The 24,274-nt window shown below is 36.8% G+C and overlaps 1 long non-coding RNA gene and 1 pseudogene across 2 annotated transcripts in view; one reads left to right on the top strand and one right to left on the bottom strand.

The window, feature by feature from the left end:
* LOC143690304 (small ribosomal subunit protein eS4-like) overlaps positions 1 to 11,186 on the bottom strand; it is a 31,759-nt pseudogene extending 20,573 nt beyond the window's left edge.
* The window catches only part of LOC143642632 (uncharacterized), a 180,174-nt gene that overhangs the window by 42,781 nt on the left and 113,119 nt on the right, over positions 1 to 24,274 (top strand). The gene's annotated exons all lie outside the window — the stretch shown is intronic.

The following is a 24,274-nucleotide window of genomic DNA, read 5'->3' as shown; positions in this document are numbered from 1 at the left end:
AATATTATGCAGCTTTAAGACAAGATAAACTTATGAACCATGTAATAACATGGATGGACCTAGAGAATATTATGCTGAGTGAATCCAGCCAAAAACTAAAGGACAAATACTGTATGGTCCCACTGATGTGAACGGACATTCGAGAATAAACTTGAAATATGTCATTGGTAACAGAGTTCAGCAGGAGTTAGAAACAGGGTAAGACAATGGGTAATTGAAGCTGAAGGGTTACAGACTGTGCAACAGGACTAGATACAAAAACTCAAAAATGGACAGCACAATAATACCTAATTGTAAAGTAATCATGTTAAAATACTGAATGAAGCTGCATCTGAGCTATAGGGTTTTTTTGTTTTTGTTTGCTTGTTGGTTTGTTTGTTGTTGTTGTTTTTTACTATTACTACTACTTTTATTTCTTTTCTTTATATTAACATTTTATATCTTTTTCTGTTGTGTTGCTAGTTCCTCTAAACCGATGCAAATGTACTAAGAAACAATGATCATGCATCTATGTGATGATGTTAAGAATTACTGAGTGCATATGTAGAGTGGTATGATTTCTAAATGTTGTGTTAATCTCTTTTTTTTTTTCTTTCCGTTAATAAAAAAAAAAAAAAAAGTAGAAAACCATTTATAAAAACGCATTTTTAAGATTCTATTTCTTAAGAACCACTCCTGGTACCAAGATGTATTAGTTGGGGTTCTCTAGAGAAACAGAATCAACAAGGAACACTCGCAAATATAAGATTTATAAAAGTGTCTCACGTGACTGCAGGAATGCAGGTCCAAAATCTGCAGGGCAGGCTCTGAAGCCGACGACTCTGCTGGAGGGTCTGGACGAACTCCACAGGAGCGGCTCACCAGCCAAAGCAGGAATAGAGCCTGTCTTCTAAATCCTCCTTAAAAGGCTTCCTGTGATTAGATTAAGCATCATTCATTGCATAAGACACTTCCCTTTGGCTGATTACAAATGGAATCAGCTGTGAATGCAGCTGACATGCTCATGATCTAATTCTATGAAATGTCATCATGGCAACAGACAGGCCTGCACTTGCCCAACCAGACAAACAGGTACCACAACTTGGCCAAGTTGATACGTGAACCTGACCATGACACTATGCACCAATTGTACAGATTAAAAACTTGAAGACCCCACATGCCAATTTAGAAGCACTTCTTTTCTTTTAGTGTAGGTCTGAAAAAAACTGCAATGGCTTATACAGCTGGGCACTCATGCCCGCTTCTGGCTAGAACTGATTACAATAAGACTCTAATAAGATGGCCAGATTGTCCTGTACTTTGTCCAGTAATATCCTTAGTTTATTTCCTTCATGAGGCACAAAGAAACAGAAAAGATAACATAGAGACAGATAGACACAGAATACTTTGAATTTCTGCCTTTCCTCCCACCTTATTGCATTGTAATAGCCTCCTCAAGTATATATTATGTCATTGTATTGCAGTCTTCATGAAGACAAGGATGTTGTTTTTCTAATTCAAAATATAATCACCAGCTGAGAAGGTGCACAGTAAATATTTGTTGAATGAATGTGAAGTAGACAGAGAAAGCTAGAGAGAGGGATTGAGAGAGAGAGGATTTATTCTTTCAAGTACTCCACCTCTATTTTGTGGGAGAGATTTAGTTAATGAGATTTATTTAACAAATATGCAGGGCACAGGAAATAGGAATTCAATTAAATTGCCATAAACAGGTATTATTCTAAACACTTTACAAATATCCTTATGTAGTTTTTATAATAATCTGTGCTGATTTGAAGCTATCATGTACCCCAGAAAAGCATTGTCCTTTAATCCTCATTCAGTATTGCTGAGTGGGACTTTTCTGATTGTTTCCAAGGAGGTGTGACCCACCCAATTGTGGGTGGTCACTTTTGATTAGATGGAGATTTGACTCCACCTATTCCACATGGGTCTTCATTTAGTTTACTGGAACCCTTTAAAAGAGAAAATACATTGGAGAGAGTCAGAAATGACCAAAGCCTCAGAGCCAACAGAAAGAACAAATGTAGATGCTTGGAGAACAGTTGCCTCAGAGAACAGAGACATGGATGTTTGGAGATGCTTGGAGTCCAGCAGATATCACCACAAGATTTTTTTTTTTTTTTTGCGTGGGCAGGCACTAAGAATTGAACCCGGGTCTCTGGCATGGCAAACTCTGCCTATTTGAGCCACTGTGGCCTGCCCAGTTATCACCATGAGATTTAAGCAAGTCAGAACCTGGAGAGAGCCAAGGGAAGTCAAGAGATTAAAGCCAGCCCCAGAGAAGAAAAGTGAGGAATGCCCACAAAAACAGAGGCTGAAAGTAGCGGAGCCCAGGAGCAAGGGACCCCAGATGCCAGCCATGTGACTTCCCAGCTGACAGAGCTGTTCTTGATCCATTGGCCTTCCTTGAGTGAAGGTAACCTCTTGTTGGGGCCTTGATTTGGACATTTTTATAGGCTTAGAACTGTTAAACTTGGAACTTATTAAATTCCCCTTTTAAAAACCATTCCAGTTCTGGTATATCACATTCCGGCAGCTTGCAAACTAACACATCATTCTATTAAATAAATACTATTATATATTATACAGATAGGGAAAATAGGGCAGGAAGGGGTAAGTTCATTCCCCAATGCTAAATAGCTAGAAAATAGTTGGCTAGGATGTGAACTCAGTAAGTTTAACTCCACAGTTCATGCTTTTAACCACCAGTATGCTGTCTCCCTGAAAAATGTGAAGAGAGAGGAGATAGAGGAGAAAAATAGTTTCAGAAGGATTGTCTCAATTTTCTATGCACGTCACCTGCTTGCTGAAATATGAATATCAGAGATGACATCAGAAAATCAATTTCATCTATTCAGTGCTTCTCATACTTGATTATTAAAGGGGAACTAAAAGCAGAGAAGGATATAGCACATGTGGAGTGGCTTAGAGGACTTAAATTAATTTATATAATAGCTTAAAAATTCATTAAATCTTGAATTTTAACACCTACCAGATTTGTTTGTTTTTCTATAAAATGTTTTAAAATACTTATACCATTGAGCAAAACTGATATTTCAAGGAGAGGAACTATATATGTCCTGTGGCTCGAATGTTATGCTCATCCAATTTTGAAAGCCCAGATCTAATCTTTTTTAAATTTTGTCTTAAAAGTTCCTGAAACCTCAAATTATTGGCAAAAAAAAAAAAAAAAAAAAAAAAAAAATGAGTTGCTAAAAAAGAGCAATGGCATCAAAAGCACTAATACTCTTTATGTTTAAACTACAGGTGAATGATTATAATTATTACTAACTTAGCAAATAGCAGAGCTGAACTGCTACATTAGAGATGCTTTCAAATACTATATACAATATTTCAAGTGTGTTTTTTAAAGAAAATAAAGTATAAATGAATCGTGTCTAATACAATCTTTAACAAGAGGAAATTGTTTGAATATGGCGTTAAATATTCATATATAAAATACCTTGAGAGCTACATATTTAATGAAATGTAGTCTATAATTTGGTACCTTTTTAAGATGTTAGGATGTTATACAAAATGTTAGGATGTCTAAGTGAGTTCTAGAATGTGTTTCATCTCTCAGTTAATAGCATCATCATGGACTTGAGCACCCAAAGTATAGACTCAGTCTAATAATGTACCCTTCATGAACCTTGGAGTCTTGTGGAAGAGAGACTGAAATTATTTTCATTGATGGAACCTCAGACACAGATGCATAGAAGCGCACCTCATAAAGAACCTGAAGGTTTTCTTAGTATAGTAAGCATACACCGTTGGCTCAAATGACACAGTTTGTTAACTTAGCATTTTTTACTTCATCAGAAGAGAGTATTCCATTAGATAGTATGTTGGTTTGCTAGCTGCTGGAATGTGATATACCAGAACTGGTATGGCTTTTATAAAGGGGAATTTTAAAAGTTACAAGTTTACAGTTCTAAGGAGGTGAAAGTACCCAAATTGAGGCACCAACAGGAGTAACCGGTTACCTTCACTCAAGAATGGCCGATGGGTCAGGAACCCTTCTGTCAACTGGGAAATCAAGTGGCTGGCATCTGCTGGTCCCTTGCTCCTGGGCTCCATTGCTTTCAGTCTCTGTTTCTGAGGGGGTTCCTCACTTTGCTTCTTTCAAACTGGCACAGATGGGTTTGTCACTGCCATTTTGGAAAGAGTTTGGCAAGTCACCTTTGAACTATATCAGAGATGGAACATTCTTAGTCTGGAACATAACTATATCAGAGTCTGTTTGTGATCACTTTTAGCTTATACAATGATGCCCGGCATTCAACTGTAGCTTAGAGAAGGAGGCTGATTTCAAATCAAAGCAGAGATTTTACACAAGCCATAGCAGCTAAGTAAAATAGAACTAGAATTTTTTTAACCAAAAAAAATTATACACGCACACAATTAAAGTCATAGTATGTACCAGGCAGTTGAGATTTTATCCTTATACATTATTCCCAGTATATGTTGCCACCTTCCCTCATCCAAAGAGACTGTATTAGGAGTTAATATCAGGTTTGTCTGTCTTACTCAGATAACATGGGATTAAATAGACTTCTTTATATAAGAAGTCTGTATATAAGTCCCATCCAGGGACTGGATTTAACTTCTTGTCTGTAACAACCCAAAATGAACTATTGTGAAACTATTCTCAAAATGTTACACATTGGGCAACAAAGAACAATTATCACAGAGATGGGAAACGAACACGTTGAGCCCTATGATTTCCCCAACTTACTGCCATGAGAATTTCCAAGTCTTGGCAAAGAGAAGGGGAAACTACACAGCTGCTGGTGAATACTCTGACTTGAGGAGAAAGAGCTGAGAAAGATCAAAGTGGCTAGAGTTTGCAGAGCTGAATACTAAAGAGGAGGGAGCTATTTAGAGTTTAGATTTGCACAGGGTCCCCTTAGAGTTTTCTTTAGAGCACTGATCAGTGCATATGCATGAGAAAACTTCCTGAATTTGGGTGGAAAACATCGGAAAGATTAGAAGGTACAGTCACTGGCATTCATACAGGACTAGGAAGAACACCTGTTCCCATCAGCTAGACTGGAAAAGCTAAAAACATGTGACCTTGAGTAGAATACTCAGGAAAGTCTTGCCACAGTTGTGGGGAACAGTACTCCATGATTGAGCACTGCTTTAGATTTACCAAATTAATCATAAAAGCAAGACCTGAAACAGTTTCCAAGTAACTTAACTGCAACTCAGAATGAAGCTTAAGAATATTTATAGGCGTGGAAAAACATCTAGGGAAAATTCACAATGTCTGGTATCTGATCAAAGATTACCCAGCATTCAAAGAGACAGAAAAACATGACCAATAATGGAGAGAATAATTTAACAATAAGAACCTATTCAGAATTGGCACAAGCATTACCATTACCAGACAAGGACATTAAAACAGCATATGTTTAAAAAACTTAGAAACATGAAAAATATAAAAGAGATACAAATGAACTTGTAAACTTATGATGTTAAGCATCTTTTCATAAGGTTGTCTGCTATCCATATATCTTCTGTGGTGAAGTGCCAGATCAAATCTCTTGCCCATTAAAAAAAGATTTGGTTGTTTCCTTCTTGTTGAGTTACAAGAGTTTTATATATATATATATATATATTTTGGATACAAATCCTTTACCAGATATGATTTGCAAGTACTTTTTCCCAATTTGTGATTTGCCTTTCATTCTTTTAACAGTGTCTTTTGTAGAGCAGAAATTTTCTATTTTAATGGAGCCCAAATTATAATTTTTGAATTTTCATATCTTCAACAGTCAGAGTCATGAAGATTTTCTCCTGAGTTTTTTACCCTAGGAATTTAGTTTGATATTTTTTTTGGGATGCATGATCCAGGAATTGAACCCGGGTCTCCTGCATGGAAGATGAGCATTCTACTACTGAACCACCCAGGCACCTTATAGTTTGATTTTTTACCTTTGGATTTATAATCCATTTTGAGTTAATTTTTCATAAGGTGCAAGGTATGGTTTGGGGGTCACCATTTTACGTATGGATGTTCACTTGTTCCAGCTGTTTGTTGAAATGAATATTTTATTGAATTTCCTTTGAATAGACTTTTCATATAAAAGTCTATTAATATATGGGTTATCATGGTCAGGTTCATGTGTCAACTTGGCCAAGTTGTGTTACCTCTTTGTCTGGTTGGGCAAGTGCTGGCCTGTCTGTTGCAATGAGGACATTTCATAGAATTAGATCATGATCACATCAGCTGCATCCACAGCTGACTCCTTTTGTAATCAGCCAAGGGGAGTGTCTTCTGCAATGAGTGATGCTTAATCTAATCATGGGATGCCTTTTAAGGAGGATTCAGAAGAGACAAGTTCTATTCCTGTTTCAGCTGGTGAGCCTCTCCTGTGGAGTTCGTCCAGACCCTCCATCGGAATCGTCAGCTTCACAGCCTGCCCTGCAGATTTTGGACTCTGTGTTACCGCAGTCACATGAGACACTTTTATAAATTTTATATTTGCTAGTGTTCCCTGTTGATTCTGTTTCTCTAGAGAACCCTAACTAATACATGGGTGGACCTCTATTCTATCCCATTGACCTAAGCATCCATCTTTGCACCAACACTATTCTGTCTTAATTATTCTAGCTTTATAGTAAGCTTTTAGATCAGGTAGTATGAGTCCTCTAAGTTTGTTCTTTTTCAAAATTGTTTTGGTTATTTCCTTTGGCTCTCTATGCAAATTTTAGAATCAGCTTGTCAATTTCTAAAAATATATTGCTGGTGTTTTGATTGAGGTTGTGTAATTCTATAGATTTTGAGAAAACTGATAGTTTAACATATATGTCTTCCATCCATGGACATGTTATATTCCTTAATTTGGGCCTTAGGTTATTAGTGTTTTGTAGTTTTCACTGCACAGACCCTGTACATTTTTTGTTATATTTGCCCCTAAATATTTAATGTTTTTTTTCTTTTACAAATGATACTTTGAAATGTTGTGTAGAGAAATACCAGTGATGTTTTATATTTATATTGCATCCTGCTATTTTGATAAACTAACATTACTTCTAGTAAAACTTTGTCAGATTCTTTGGGATTTTATATGCAGACAATTATGCTTTCTATAAATATAGACAGTGTTATTTCTTCATTTCCAATTTGAATCCTTTCTCTTTTTCATGTCTTATTGGATAGAATCTCCGATATGTAGGCATGGAGAGAGCAATCATCCTTGCCTTGTTATTGATCTTAGGAAGAAAGCAGTCTTTCCTCATTAGGTATGAAAATGGCTGGGCTGTTGGGTTTTGTAGCTGCCCTTTATAAGATTGAAGAAATTCTACTTTATTCCTAGTTGGCTGAGTGTCTTAAAAAATCATGAATGGTTGTTGAATTTTGTCAAATATCACAATTACACTCATTTAGAGGGTGATACAATTTTTCTTTCTTGTTCAGTTAATATGGTGAATACATTATTTCATTTTTGAAGGCTGAAAAAGCCTTGCATTACCTGAACAAATCCCACCTGGTCATGATATTTTATCCTCTTTATATATTGTTAGATTCAATTTGCTAATATTTTGTTGATGCTATTTTTGTCTGTGTTCATGAGAAATATTGTTATCTTGTTATTTAGTTTTCTGTTTCCAGTATCGGGGTAATTCTGGCCTCATTCTATTCTGGAAGTTAAATTCTAATCTGTAAGTAGAATTCTAGTCTACTTCTATTTCCTGGAAAAGTTTGTGTAGGATACCTTGTTTCTTCCTTAAATGTTTGGTATAATTTACCAGTGAAGCCATTTCATTCTGAGGTTTTCTTTGTTGGAAGCTTTTTAGATACAAGTTCAATTCCTTCAATAGCTATAGGATTGTTCAGGTTCTTTCTTCTTGAGTGACTTCTTTTAGTTTTTGTCTATATCAGTCAGGGTTATCCAAAGAGACAGAACCAAAAGAATAGGCTCACTGTGGAGACTAGCAAGTCCAAAGTCTGAAGGGTGGTTGGACACTGCAGTCTTGTGGCAACCCTCAAGATTCAAGTGGATGATGAAGTCCTAAATATATATATATATATACTTCTTCCTGGAAGTATATATATACTTCTTCCTGGAACCCTCAGTTCTTTGCATTTAAGATCTCCAATTGATTGGATGAGACCAACTTATATTATTATCAAGGGTACTCTCCTTTAAATAAAATCAATTGATTGTAGATGCTAACCTCATATACAAAATACCTTCATAACAATATCTAGTCTGGTGTTTGACCAGACAAATGAACACCACAAACTAGCCAAGTTTAATACATAAAATTAGCCATCAAACTGTCTTTTAGGGGTTTGTTTTCATCTAACCTGTCAGATTTATGGGTACAAAGTTATAATGTTCCCTTATTATCCTTTTAATGTCTATAGATTCTGTAATGATGTACCTTATTCCTGATACCCGATATCCGTAATAGGTGTCTTCTCTTTTTCTTCATCATTTTGATTGGAGGTTCATCACAGAACCAGCTTTTGTTTTATTAATTTTCTCAATTGTTGTACTGTATATCATTTCAGTGATCTCTGCTCTTGTTTTCTTCATTTTGTTGGCTTTTTAAAAATTTGCTTTTCTTTTTATAGTTTCTTACATAGATGTTTAGATCATTGACTTGACACTGCTCTTTGCCTATAAACATTAATAGTACAAATTTCTCCTAAGGGCTTCTTAGCTGCAGCACAAATTCTATATGTTGTTTTTCCCATTTTCAATCAATAAAAAATATTTTCAAGTATCATTTGTGACTGCTTCTTGGATCTTTGGGTTACTTAGAAATGTACTCTAAAATTTCTAAAATTTGAGTATTTTCCAGATTTTAGTTTTTTGTTTCTGGTTTAAGTCTGTTATGTTCAGAGAACATGCTTTGTGCCATTTCAATAAAAAAAATTCTTTAAGGTTGTTTTATGACCAAGAATATGGCCAGTATTGGTGCATATTCCACATATACATGGAACTTGTACACTTGAAAAGAATGTATATTTTGCTTTTGTTAGGTGGAATGTCCTATAAATGTCAATGATCAATTTGGTCAATAGTATTATATACATCTTATATATACTTATTGGCTTCCTTTCTACTTGTTCTATTGATTACTGAAAGATGAGTGTTTAAGTCTCCAATTATAATTGTAGATTTGTACCATTTGATTAATATAGTCACTCCAGTTTTCCTTTGATTAATGTTTGCATGGTATAACTTTTTCCATTCATTTACTTTTCACTTATCTATGTATTTATATTTAAAGTGGGCGTTTCATAGGTGATATATATATTTAGTATACATATTTATTTACTATATATATATTTATTTGGTATATATATATATATATTTAGGACTTCATCATCCACTGGAATCTTGAATTTTAATTGGCGTGTTTAGACATATACATTTAATGTAATTGTTGACATAAGTAGATTTCAGTCAACTATTTTATTTGTTTACTGGTTGTCTCCTTTGTTTTTTTATCTCTTCCACTTTTACTGCTTTCTTTTGTATGATTTGAATACTTTAAAATTTCATTTAAATTAATTACTGTTTTGGTAATATCTTTTTTTAGTGACTTTTTCAGGATCAAATTATACACACCTAATGTTTCCCATTTTATTTCATTCATATTTATGAATTCAGATGAAATGTAGAAATCTCACAACCATATACAACCTCTGCTTATTTTATTATTATATGTATTACAATGGCATATATTGATATTGTACTAAACAGTGTTTTGAGAGGGGATTTATTTTGCCCTGATTTTGAGCTCTTAAGTAAACCTGACAGGGTTTCATGACACTTGCTTCCTGGGTTGCAAAGAACTTCATTAATAATAGCAAAATTAGTAGCTAGTGTATTAGCATGGCAGTGTTAGTTCCCTGATTCCTAAGGCCCAATGAAGTGATCTAAAAAGCCTGCACACACAGTGGATTGGGTCACAGGAGAGGAACTCTGACCTTAACAAGTCTACCACTTTATAGCAAGCAGTAAGCAAGTTAGCACTGTAAGGAAACAGATGTTACCTAGCCTCTCATAATTGCCAGTTCTGTAAACAATCCTGCAAAATAGCAGGGTTGAAAGAGTAGCCAAAGCCTTATAATTTTTACACATTCAGCAAGATGTGCAGAGTGCAAGAGATCTATGACAGATGGCTTCCCAAATCATTTTTTTAAATTGTGAAATAATTTTAAACTTAGAGAACAGTTGCAAAACTAATACAAACTCCATACAGAAAACTAACATACCCACCCCTGAGATACCAAGATCCACCAATTTTAACATTTTGCCATCATCATAGCATTCTATCCATCTATCTCTTTCCAATCCATCCATCAATCTATCTCTTGATCTATCCATTTTCTGAACACTTGAGTGTACGTGTATACATCATGCTCCTTGAACACTTAATACTGCCATGTACATTTCCTACGAACAAGGGTGTACCCTTATGTAATTACCATAAATGCAGTTATCAAGTTCAAGAAACAACATAAATATATATTTCAATTTTTTTATGTCCCAATAATGTCCTTTTGAGACTTTTCTCCTCCATTTTTAGATCCCATACAATATCATGTGTTGCATTTCACTGTCATTATCGCTTTAGTTTATCTTTCTTTTTAATTGTGGAAATATATATATGACATAAATATTCCCATCTGAACATTCCCCAAGCATGCCATTCAGTGGGATTAATCACTTTCTCAATGTTGCAGTACCCTCAACACCACCCATTACTAGAACTTTTGCTTCACCCCAAACAGAAACCCTATACTCATTTGACACCAACTCTCCATTACCTCTTCCTCTAACCCCTTATAACTTATACTCCTGCTGTCTCTTTGAGTTTGCATATGTTGTTATTATCTTTGTGGTTATCATGGGGCTTAAATTTTGCATCCTAAATCTATAATCTTGTTTGCCTTAATACCAAGTTAATTTCAATAGTGTGCATAAATTATGTTCTTATATCCATCCATCCCTCCACCTTTGTAGTTCCCGTAACAAATTACATCTTTATACGAGTCCAAAACCATTGAGTTATCATTACATTTTATGCATTTGCCTTTTAGATCCTGTAGGAAGTAAAAAGTGGAGTTATAAATAAAAAATACAGTAATACTGGTGTTTATATTTACCCTTGTCACTATCTTTACTGGAGCTCTTTACTTCTTCACATGGCATTGGTCAGTTGTCTAAGTGTGTCTCTTTCTTTCAACCTGCAGAACTCACTTTAGTATTTCTTGTAGCGCAATTCTGGTGGTGACAAAGTCCTTCAGTTTTTGTCTTACTCCTGCCTTTATGTATTTATTTATTTACAGTTTTTATTGTGAAATAACATATATGCAAAAAAAAGAGATAAATTTCAAAGTACACTTTAACAAGTACTTTTAGAATAAATTTCAAAGTATGGTATGGTTTACAGTTCCACCATTTCAGGTATTTCCTTCTAGCTGCTTTAAAACAATGGAGACTAAAAAAAATATCAATATAATGATTCAGGAGTCATACTTGTTTGTTAAATCCTATCTTCTCTGATAGAACTCTTCTTTCTCCTTTGATCCTTCTCCCACTCTTTAGGGATATTTGAGCAAAGGCCATTCTCACTTCATGTTGAAAAGGGATGTTGACATTATGGAGTAAGGAGATATAAATAGTTGATGCTCTTGGAGAGACTGGTAACTCTGGGTTTCAAGATTTATCTGGCCTAGGAACCATCTGGAGGTTGTAGGTTTCTGAAAAACAAACAGTGAGTGAAACTTTGATGTCTCAGTGCCCTGAGTATTCTTTAGGGTTTATAGGAATACTGTTGGTTGGGGCTTGGCATACCATGGCTTGGCATACCATGGCAATTAGCTGAAGCTTGCATAAGAGTAACCTACGGAATAGCTTGACTCTGTGTGAAATCTCTTAGCCACTGACATCTTATTTTGTTACATTTCTTTTCCCCCTTTTGGTCAGGTAGGCATTGTCGATCCCATGGTGCCAGGGCCAGGCTTATTTCTGGGAGTCGCATCCCATATTGCAAGGGAGACTTAACAATCCCTGAACATCATATCTCACATAGAGAGGAGGTTAATTTTACTTGCAGAGTTGGATTTAGAGAGAGAGAGAGGCCACATCTGAGCACAAAAAGAGGTTCTCTGGAAGTAACTCTTAGGCATTATAGGTACATATAATAAGATATAAATTTCATAAGAGGAAACCTCAAAATCAAGGATTTGGCCTATTAACGTGGGAGTCCCTAATGCTTGAGAGAGTATCAGGGATTTCCCAGGTGGGAAAGTTTAAAATAGTTCCATATTTTTCCTCCAGTCTCTTGAGGGATTTTGCCAATACCTTTTACCTATCTTCCCAACATACTCTGGAATGTATCTAGGTATTACATTAAGCTATATAGAATTGCAAGACTTTGTTCTCAATTCTAGGTTCCATGTGTTTAGTTGTTTAACTGAACTGGCCAGACAGGTTAAGTTAAATTGTGTGCTCCAGAAAATTTAGGTTCTGAATAAAATTAACCTCTCTTCTTTTGGTCTCATACGGTAGGTGAAGTTCTAAAATATAGACTATCATCCTTTACCCTGAATTCTGATTTACCTTAGTCCCAATCAGATCAGCTTTGTTCTCATCTCTAATTGAAGCTTGATCTCTTTTTTGGCTTCTTTAACAGTTGCTGTTTGTAGGAATGCTGACTTTCTGAGCTGCAAAACTCTAGCTCTGAGTCTTAGGTGTCACAGAGGTACCCAAAATTCAAGGAAAACACCAGATTATACACATATAGTGCAGCATCTCAGAATATAAATAACACTTGAAGCTCAAGAATAAATGTGCCTGCTGTAAGAGTTTATAATCTAGGCCCCAATTTTCTTATACAAATCTTCTAAAAGAGACCATGTAATATTTGTCCTTTTGTTTCTGGCTTTCTCTCTCTCTCTCTCTCTCTCTTTTTTAACATGGGCAGACACCAGGAATCGAACCCGGGTCTCTGGCATGGCAGATGAGAACTCTGCCTGATGAGCCACCACAGCCCACCCTGTTTCTGGTTTATTTTGACCAACATAATGTCTTCATGGGTCACTCACCTCAGTGCATGCCTCATAAATTCTTTCTTTTCTGGAGCTGCACAATATTCCACCATATACATATACCACCGTTTGTTCTTCTGCTTCTCAGTCAGTGTACACTTGGACCACCTCTGTCCATTGGGTATCATAAATAATGTGAAAATGCCTATTTGAGCCCCTGCTTTTAGCTCTTTTGGGTATATTCTGAGTCACAGAATGGCCTAATCATATGGTGACCCTATATTTAGCCTCCTGTGGGTCCACTACATTATCCTCTGGAGACACTGCCCCATAATGCTACCCTACCAACATTGAGTAGGTATACTTCTCTCTCCACATTTTCTCTAGCACTTGAATTTTTCTGTTTATTTTGAATCTGCATATTTTGCTAATATTCATATAGCATAAATTCTATAAAAGATGTTTCACAGTATCCTCACTTAGTTGTACAATCATCATCACTCTTAAGTTTAGACAGTTTTCATAGCTCCAAAAAGAAAAATAATAGACACAAACCACATGAAAGAGAAAATCCAAAACTCCGCACAACTCTTGTCTCCCCCTCCCCAATTATTTACCCCTAGAATTGTTGTGGTATGAGTGATGTATTCCTGTTAAATATAGATCATAGAATGTAATAAGTAGTTTTTCCTATATGCCCTTCTCTTTTTAACTCTTTTTTTTTTTTTTTTTTTTTTAAAGACAGAGAGAAGGAAGGAAGGATAGAAGGAAGGAAGGAAGAAAGGGAAACATCTTTTTAAACATTTTCTTGTTTTATTGTATTCTGTTTCTCCGTTTTTTGTTACATGGGCTGGGGCCGGGAATCGAACCGAGGTCCTCCGGCATAGCAGGCAAGCACTTTGCCCGCTGAGCCACCGCGGCCCGCCCTCTTTTTAACTCTTTGTACTAGTTTCATACTTTTGAAGAACTTATTTATGAGAACTTTGCAAGAACTTATTTATATCTGTAGTGCTAATCAATGAGGTGTATGGCTCTAAACAAACCCTTTCAGTTATATTCAGTCCCCAAAATGGCACTATTACTTATAAATCTATGAATGAACTACAATCACTTCTATCCATTCCACACTTTTAAGTTCAATCTCGTTTACTAGTTAGTACATATTAGGTAACCATACCCCCTTCTCTAGCTCCTGTCAATCTCTAGGTCCCTTATATTCAACATTTTAAGACTGAGTTTACATTCTCAAGAGGGTTCATATTAGTGAAATCATACAGTATCTATTCTTCTGCATCTGGCTTATTTCACTCAGCATTATGTCCTCAAGGCTCATCCCTATGTATCATATGCTTCAGGACCTCACTTTTTCTTCTGCTGCATAATATTCCATTGTATGTATATACCACATTTTGTTTATTCACTTGTTTGTTAGTGAACACTTGGGTTGTTGCTATCTTTTGGTGATTATGAGTAATGCCGCTGTAAATATCAATGTGCAAATGTCTGCTCATGATACTGCTTTCAGCTCTTCCAGGTATATTTCAAGTAGTGGTATTGCTGGGTCATAGGGCAACTCAATATTTAATTTTCTGAAGAACCACCAAACTATCTTCCACAGTGGCTTACCATTATACATTCCAAGTAGCAGTGCATAAGTACTCCAATATCTCCATATCCTCTCCAACATTTGTAGTTTCCTGTTATTTAGTGGCAACCATTCTTTTTTTATTGTAAACAACAAACAAACATACAAACATTCTTGACATGGTTACAATCAATGGCTCACAATATCATCACATAGCTGTGTATTCATCACCATAATTATTTTTTTTGAATATTTGCATCTCTCCAGCAAAAGAAAGAAAAAAGAAAAAAGAGAAAACTCATACATAGTATATCCCTTACCCCTCCCTCTCACTAACCATGAGTATTTCAATCTACTCAATTTATTATTAAAAATTACTTTTTAATTTTTTTTGCATTGGCAGGCTCCAGAACTCGAACCCAGGTCTCCAGCACAGCAAGCAAGAATTCTGTCACTGAGCTACCATTGCCCACACTCTACTCAATTTATTTTAACCATTGTTTCCCCTATTACTTATTTCTTATCCATATTTTTTACTCATCTGTCCACACTGTAGATAAAAGGAGCATCAGACATAAGGTTTTCACAATCACACAGTCACAGTGCAAAAGCTATATCATTATATACTCATCTTCAAGAAACACGGCTACTGGAACACAGCTCTACTGTTTCAGGTACTTCCCTTTAGCCTCTCTAATATATCATAAACTAAAAATGGGATATCTATATAATAATGCATAAGAATAACCTCCAGGATAACCTCTTGACTCTGTTTGAAATCTCTCAACCACTGACACTTTATTTTGTCTCATTTCTTCTTCCATCTTTTGGTCAAGAAGGTTTTCTCAATCTCTTGATGCTGAGTCCCAGCTCATTCTAGGATTTCTGTACACTGCCAGGGAAGTTTACACCCCAGGGAGTCATGTCTCACATAGAGGTAGGGAGGGCAGTGAGTTCACTTGCCATGTTGGCTGAGAAAGGTCACATCTGAGCCTCAGAAGAGGTTCTCTGGAGGTGACTCTTAGGCCTAATTTTAAGTAGGCTTAGTCTATCCTTTGTGGGAATAAGTTTTATAGGGGCAAACCCCAAGATTGAGAGCTTGACCTATTGCTTTGGTTGTCCCCACTGCTTGTGAGACTATCAGGAATTCTCCAAATGGGGAAGTTGAATTTTCCTCCTTTCTCCCAATGCTCCCAAGGGGCTTTGCAAATACTTCTTTATTCATTGTTCAAATCACTCTGGGATTTATCAGGTCATCACACTAACCTGGACAAACCAACAAAATCTCATGCCCTATTCAAGGTTCCATGTACTTATTGTGTTCAATTAAACTGTCCATATAACTTCAGTTAGGAAATGTACTAGTCAAAATATAAATCTTGTACCAAAACATTTCTTGCTTTAGTCTCATCCAGAAGTTGAAGTTTCAAAATATGAATGACCATCTATTTTTAACACCCTGCAATATTGACATTCCTTTGTTCTTCCTTATGCAAAACATTTTTTAATTTGTACAGTTAGTCACTATCATTGTATACTGTAGGCATTCCTAGATTATACCCTCTCAGTCTTTATCATCTATCTTTTCTTCCGGTTTCATATGTGCCCCCAGCCCTTTTCCCTCTATCATTCTCACATTCAGCTTCATTCAGTATATTTACATTATTGTAGTGGCAGTTGTTCTTATAGGTGTGAGATGAATCTCATTGTGGTTTTGATTTGTAATCAATCATATAGTCAAACACATTTCTTCATGTGCTCTTTAGTCATTTGTTTTTCCTCTTCAGAAAAAAATGTCTTTTCCTATCTTTTACCCATTTTATAATTGGGTTATTTGTTCTTTTGTTGATGAGCTGTATGGTCTGTTTATATATGGTGGGTATTAAACCCTTATCCTATATATGGTTTCCAAATATTTTCTTCCATTGAGTTGGCTGCCTCTTCAGCTTTTTGACAAAATCCTTTTAGTCATAACACTTGATTTTGAGGAGTTCCCATTTATCTATTTTTTCTTTCATTGCTTGTGCTTTGGGTATAAGATCTACAAAGCTACCTCTTATAACTAGGGCTTGAAGATGTTTCTCTTTATTTTCTTCTAGAAATTTTATGGTGCTGGCTCTTATATTTAGGTTTTTGATCCACATTGAGTTAATTTTTGTATAGGGTATGAGGTAGGGGTCCTCTTTCATTCCTTTGGCTATGGATATACAGTTCTCCCAGCCCTATTTAGTAAAAAGACTATTCTCTCTCAGTACAGTGGATTTAGAGGCCTTGTTGAAGATCGATTACCGATAGATCTGAGGATCTGTTTCCAAACTTTCAATCTGATTCCACTGATCAATATGTTTATCTTTGTGCCAGATTCCATGCTGCTTGACCACTGTGGCTTTATAATAAGCTTTAAGATCAGAAGTGTAAATCCTTGCACTTCGTTCTTCTTTTTTTAACTATTTGTTACCCTTTTCCCTTCCAAATAAATTTGATAACGAGATTTTCCAAATCTTCAAAGTAGGTTGTTGGAATTTTGATTGGTATTGGTTGAATCTGTACATCATTTTGAATATAATTGATATTTTAATGATATTTTAGTCTTCTTATCCATGAACGTGGAATATCTGTCCACCTATTTAGATTTTCTTTGATTTTTTTTTTTTAGCAACATTTTGGAGCTTTCTATATACAGGTCCTTTATATCCCTGGTTAAGTTATTCCTAGATATTTTATTCTTTTAGTTGCTATTGTGAATGGAAGTTTTCTTAATTGTCTCCTCAGTTAAGTCATTACTTGTGTATAGAAACATTATTGATTTTTGCACATTAATCTTGTATCCCATCACTTTGCTGTATTTACTAGCTCAAATAGCTTTGTCATTTCTCAGGATTTGATTTTCCTAGTATAGGATCATATCATCCAAAAATAATGAAAGTTTTACTACTTCTTTTTTTATTTGGATGTGTTTAATTCTTTTTCTTGTCTGATTGCTCTAGCTAGAACTTCTAGCACAATGTTGAATAATAGTGATGACAGTGGGCATCCCTGTCACAATCCCTATCTCAGAGGAAAGGCTTTCTGTCTCTCATCATTCACTATGATACTGGCTGTGGGTTTTTCATACATGCCCTTTATCATATTGAGGAAGTTTCCTTCAATTCCTACCTTTTCAAGCGTTTTTATCAGAAAAGGATGCTAACTTTTGTTAAACACTTTTTCAGCATCAATCTAGATAATCATAATTTTTTTTTCTTTCCACTTGTTAATATGTTGTATTACATTGATTGATTTTCTTGTGGTGAGCCATCCTTGCATGCCTGGAATAAACCACACTTGGTGGTGGTGTATAATTCTTTCAAAGTGCTGTTGGATTCAATTTGCAAGTATTTTGTTGATAATTTTTGCATCTATATTTATTAGGGAGATATAATTTGCATTTATATTTAAAGGAAAGTAGTTTTCCTTTCTTGTAAGTATCTTTATCCAGTTTTGGTGCTAGAGTGATGTTAGCTTCATAAAGTGAGTTAGGTAGTGTTCCTTTTTCCTTATTTTTTTAAAAAAGCTTGAGTAGGATTGGTATTAGTTCTTTTTGGAATGTTTGATAAAATTCCCCTGTGAAACCAGCTGGCCCTGGGCTTTTCTTTGTAGGAAGATTTTTGATGACTGATGGAATCTCTTTATTTGTAATTGGTTTGTTGAGGGCTTCTATTTCTTCTTGAGTATGAAGCTCTTTGCATGTTTCAAGAAATTTGTCCATTTCATCTAAGTTGTCTAGTTTGTTGGCATAAGTTGTTCATAGTATCCTCCTAAGATTTTTTTTATTTCTTCAGGGTCCATGGTAATCACCTGTTTCTAATTTTATTTGCATCCTCTTTTCCTTTTTTTTCTCTGTCATCCTAGCTAAGTGTCCATCAATTTTATTTATTTTCTTAAAGAACTAATTTTTGGTTTTATTCTTTCTATAGTTTTTTTGTTCTCCAATTCATTTATTTCTTTAACCTTTGTTATTTCTTTTCTTCTATATTTGCTTTGGGGTTAGTTTGATGTTCTTTTTCTAGCTCCTCCAGGTGAGCAATAAAGTCCTTGATTTTGCTTTTTTAAAAATATATGCATTGGCCCGCAGCCTCCTCTCCCTCTTTCTCCGCCCGCGACGCTCCCACCACCAGCCAGCCCTCCTCTCCCTCTTTCTCCGCCCGCGGCGCTCCCACCGCCAGCCAGCCCTCCTCTCCCTCTTTCTCCGCCGGCGGCGCTCCCGCCGCCAGCCAGCCCTCCTCTCCCTCTTTCTCTGCCTGCGGTGCTCCCGCCGCCAGCCAGCCCTCCTCTTCCCCCTTCTGCTCCAGCGGCGCTCCCGCCGCCATCTTGCCCTACTCTTTCCCCTTCTGCTCCGGCAGCGCTCCATCCACCATCTTATCCTTCCCTTTCTCTTCCTGCTTCGGCGGCTCTCCAACCACCACCGTGCCCTCTTCCGCCTTCACTGGATCCTCTGCCACTGGCCTCGACAGCCTTGCCACCCTCACCTTTCCTCCTCCAGAACAGCTATTGGGGGAGTGGAGATGATACAGAGCAGCTCCCAGAGCCACGATGGAGATCAAAGGGACGGCGTACCCCATCCTGGAACAGCTGACTGTCTGGGAGAACCAGCTCCGGTGAGATCGCCGATGGGCGCGGGCTTTCCCGGGCGGGACGGCAAGCGGCCGGAGTCCCTCCCTTCCTCCTTCCCAGGCCAGCTGGCAGAATTGGGCAGGCGGTCCCCTTGGGCCGCGGCGGCTGGCGCCCCCACTACGTGAGGCCCCCTGGACCAACTGAGAGAGTTGGGTCGGAAATCCCCAGACGGCGGAGAACGGTGACCGGGGGGTCCCTTCCAAACACGTGACTCCCCGGTCCGGAGGGAACGGTGCACTCTCCCGGGTTGCGGCGGCTGGCGCCCTCCCGCAACGCTTAGCGCCCCGGGCCGACTAGGAAATTCGGTCGGGCGCTCTCCCGGGCTGCGGCGGCCGGCGACCCTCCCCGCGTTCGGACCCCCGGGCCGGCTGGCACTCTTCCAAGCCGCTTTGGCTGGTGAACCTCCCCCACGGCGAGAGTTTTTCAAAGTTAAAGGACCCACACCACCTTTTACTGGTGGAACCCGCAGACAAACGTGTGCCACGAGCGCCACCTACAGGGCAGGATAAGAAAAACAGAACCCAGAGATTTCACAGAAAAATCTTTCAACCTGTTGGGTCCAACACCCAGGGAAATCTGACTAAATGCCCAGACGCCAGCAGAAGATAACGGATCATGCTCAGAAAATTGAAAATATGGCCCAGTCAAAGGAACAAACCAATAGTTCAAATGAGATACAGGAGCTGAAACAACTAATGCTGAATATATGAACAGAAATGGAAAACCTCTTCAAAAACGAAATCGATAAATTGAGGGAGGACATGAAGAAGACATGGGCTGAACAAAAAGAAGAAATAGAAAAACTAAAAAAAAACAAATCACAGAGCTTATAGAAGTGAAGGATAAAGTAGAAAAGATGGAAAAACAATGGATACCTACAATGATAGATTTAAAGAGACAGAAGATAGAATTAGTGATTTGGAGGATGGAACATCTGAATTCCAAAAAGAAACACAAACTATTGGGAAAAGAATGGAAAATTTGAACAGGTTATCAGGGAACTCAAGGACAATATGAACCGCACAAATATACGTGTTGTGGGTGTCCCAGAAGGAGAAGAGAAGGGAAAAGGGGGAGAAAAACTAATGGAAGAAATTATCACTGAAAGACCTAAAATTACAGATCCAAGAAGTGCAGCGCACCCCAAAGAGATTAGACCCAAATAGGTGTTCTCCAAGAAACTTACTAGTTAGAATGTCAGAGGTCAAAGAGAAAGAGAGGATCTTGAAAGCAGCAAGAGAAAAACAATCCATCACATACAAGGGAAACCCAATAAGACTGTGTGTAGATTTCTCAGCAGAAACCATGGAGGCTAGAAGACAGTGGGATGATATATTTAAATTACTAAAAGAGAAAAACTGCCAACCAAGACTCCTATATCCAGCAAAATTGTCCTTCAAAAATGAAGGAGAAATTAAAACCTTTTCAGACAAAAGGTTGAGAGAATTTGTGACCAAGAGACCAGCTCTGAAAGAAATACTAAAGGGAGCACTAGAGTCAGATACGAAAAGACAGAAGAGAGAGGTATGGAGAAGAGTGTAGAAAGAAGGAAAATCAAATATGATATATATAATACAAAAGGCAAAATGTTAGAGGAAAATATTATCCAAACAGTAATAACACTAAATGTTAATGGACTGAATTCCCCAATCAAAAGACATAGACTGGCAGAATGGATTAAAAAACAGGATCCTTCTATATGCCATCTACAGGAAACACATCTTAGACCCAAAGATAAACATAGTTGAAAGTGAAAGGTTGGGAAAAGATATTTCATGCAAATAACAACCAGAAAAGAGCAGGAGTAGCTATGCTAATATCCAACAAATTAGACTTCAAATGTAAAACAGTTAAAAGAGACAAAGAAGGACACTATCTACTAATAAAAGGAACAATTCAACAAGAAGACATAACAATCATAAATATTTATGCACCGAACCAGAATGCCCCAAAATACGGGAGGAATACACTGCAAACACTGAAAAGGGAAATAGACACATATACCATAATAGTTGGAGACTTCAATTCCCCACTCTCATCAATGGACAGAACATCTAGACAGAGGATCAATAAAGAAATAGAGAATCTGAATATTACTATAAATGAGCTAGACTTAACAGACATTTATAGGACATTACATCCCACAACAGCAGGATACACCTTTTTCTCAAGTGCTCATGGACCATTCTCAAAGATAGACCATATGCTGGGTCACAAAGCAAGTCTTAACAAATTTAAAAAGATTGAAATCATACACAACACTTTCTCGGATCATAAAGGAATGAAGTTGGAAATCAATAATAGGCGGAGTGCCAGAAAATTCACAAATACGTGGAGGCTCAACAACACACTCTTAAACAACAAGTGGGTCAAAGAAGAAATTGCAAGAGAAATTAGTAAATACCTCGAGGCGAATGAAAATGAAAACACAACATATCAAAACTTATGGGACGCAGCAAAGGCAGTGCTAAGAGAGAAATTTATTGCCCTAAATGCCTATATCAGAAAAGAAGAAAAGGCAAAAATGGAGGAATTAACTGTCCACTTGGAAGAACTGGAGAAAGAACAGCAAACTAATCCCAAAGCAAGCAAAAGGAAAGAAATAACAAAGATTAGAGCAGAAATAAATGAAATTGAAAGCATGAAAACAATAGAGAAAATCAATAAGACCAGAAGTTGGTTCTATGAGAAAATCAATAAGATTGATGGGCCCTTAGCAAGATTGACAAAAAGAAGAGAGAGGATGCAAATAAATAAGATCAGAAATGGAAGCGGAGACATAACCACTGACCTGACAGAAATAAAGGAGGTAATAATAGGATACTATGAACAACTTTACGCTAATAAATACAACAATTTAGATGAAATGGACGGGTTCCTGGAAAGACATGAACAACCAACTTTGACTCAAGAAGAAATACATGACCTCAACAAACCAATCACAAGTAAAGAAATTGAATTAGTCATTCAAAAGCTTCCTAAAAAGAAAAGTCCAGGACCAGACGGCTTCACATGTGAATTCTATCAAACATTCCAGAAAGAATTAGTACCAACTCTCCTCAAACTCTTCAAAAAAATCGAAGTGGAGGGAAAACTACCTAATTCATTCTATGAAGCCAACATCACCCTCATACCAAAACCAGGCAAAGATATTACAAAAAAAGAAAACTACAGACCAATCTCTCTAATGAATATAGATGCAAAAATCCTCAATAAAATTCTAGCAAATCGTATCCAACAACACATTAAAAGAATTATACATCATGACCAAGTAGGATTCATCCCAGGTATGCAAGGATGGTTCAACATAAGAAAATCAATTAATGTAATACACCATATCAACAAATCAAAGCAGAAAAATCACATGATCATCTCAATTGATGCAGAGAAGGCATTTGACAAGATTCAACATCCTTTCCTGTTGAAAACACTTCAAAGGAGAGGAATACAAGGGAACTTCCTTAAAATGATAGAGGGAATAAATGAAAAACCCACAGCTAATATCATCCTCAATGGGGAAAAATTGAAAACTTTCCCCCTAAGATCAGGAACAAGACAAGGATGTCCACTATCACCACTATTATTCAACATTGTGTTGGAGGTTCTAGCCAGAGCAATTAGACAAGAAAAAGAAATACAAGGCATCAAAATTGGAAAGGAAGAAGTAAAACTATCACTGTTTGCAGACGATATGATACTATACGTTGAAAACCCGGAAAAATCCACAACAAAACTACTAGAGCTAATAAATGAGTACAGCAAAGTAGCAGGTTACAAGATCAACATTCAAAAATCTGCAGCATTTCTATACACTAGTAATGAACAAGCTGAGGGGGAAATCAAGAAACGAATCCCATTTACAATCGCAACTAAAAGAATAAAATACCTAGGAATAAATTTAACTAAAGAGACAAAAAACGTATATAAAGAAAACTACAAAAAACTGCTAAAAGAAATCACAGAAGACCTAAATAGTTGGAAGGGCATACCGTGTTCATGGATTGGAAGACTAAATATAGTTAAGATGTCAATCCTACCTAAATTGATTTACAGATTCAATGCAATACCAATCAAAATCCCAACAACTTATTTTTCAGAAATAGAAAAACTAATAAGCAAATTTGTCTGGAAGGGCAGGGTGCTCCGAATTGCTAAAAACATCTTGAGGAAAAAAAACGAAGCTGGAGGTCTCGCGCTGCCGGACTTTAAGGCATATTATGAGCCACAGTGGTCAGAACAGGCATAAAGATAGATATATCGACCAATGGAATCGAATGGAGTGCTCAGATATAGACCCTCTCATCTATAGACCTTTGATCTTTGATAAGGCAGTCAAGCCAACTCACCTGGGACAGAATAGTCTCTTCAATAAATGGTGCCTAGAGAACTGGATATCCATATGCAAAAGAATGAAAGAAGACCCATATCTCACACCTTATACAAAAGTTAACTCAAAATGGATCAAAGATCTAAACATTAGATCTAAGACCATAAAACAGTTAGAGGAAAATGTAGGGAGATATCTTATGAAACTTACAATTGGAGGCAGTTTTATGGACCTTAAACCTAAAGCAAGAGCACTGAAGAAGGAAAGAAATAAATGCGAGCTCCGCAAAATTAAACACTTTTGTGCATCAAAGAACTTCATCAAGAAAGTAGAAAGACAGCCTACACAATGGGAGACAATATTTGGAAATGACATATCAGATAAAGGTCTAGTATCCAGAATTTATAAAGAGATTGTTCAACTCAACAACAAAAAGACAGCCAACCCAATTACAAAATGGGAAAAAGACTTGAACAGACACGTCTCAGAAGAGGAAATACAAAGGGCCAAAAGGCACATGAAGAGTTGCTCAATGTCCCTGACCATTAGAGAAATGCAAATCAAAACCACAATGAGATATCATCTCACACCCACCAGAATGGCCATTATCAACAAAACAGAAAATGACAAGTGCTGGAGAGGATGCGGTGAAAGAGGCACACTTATCCACTGTTGGTGGGAA

Source organism: Tamandua tetradactyla, chromosome 7 (genome assembly GCF_023851605.1).
Source record: "Tamandua tetradactyla isolate mTamTet1 chromosome 7, mTamTet1.pri, whole genome shotgun sequence".
In the NCBI taxonomy this organism is placed as follows: domain Eukaryota; kingdom Metazoa; phylum Chordata; class Mammalia; order Pilosa; family Myrmecophagidae; genus Tamandua; species Tamandua tetradactyla.
The sequence above is the reverse complement of the archived record's forward strand: the minus strand, read 5'-3'. Positions and strand labels throughout refer to the sequence as shown.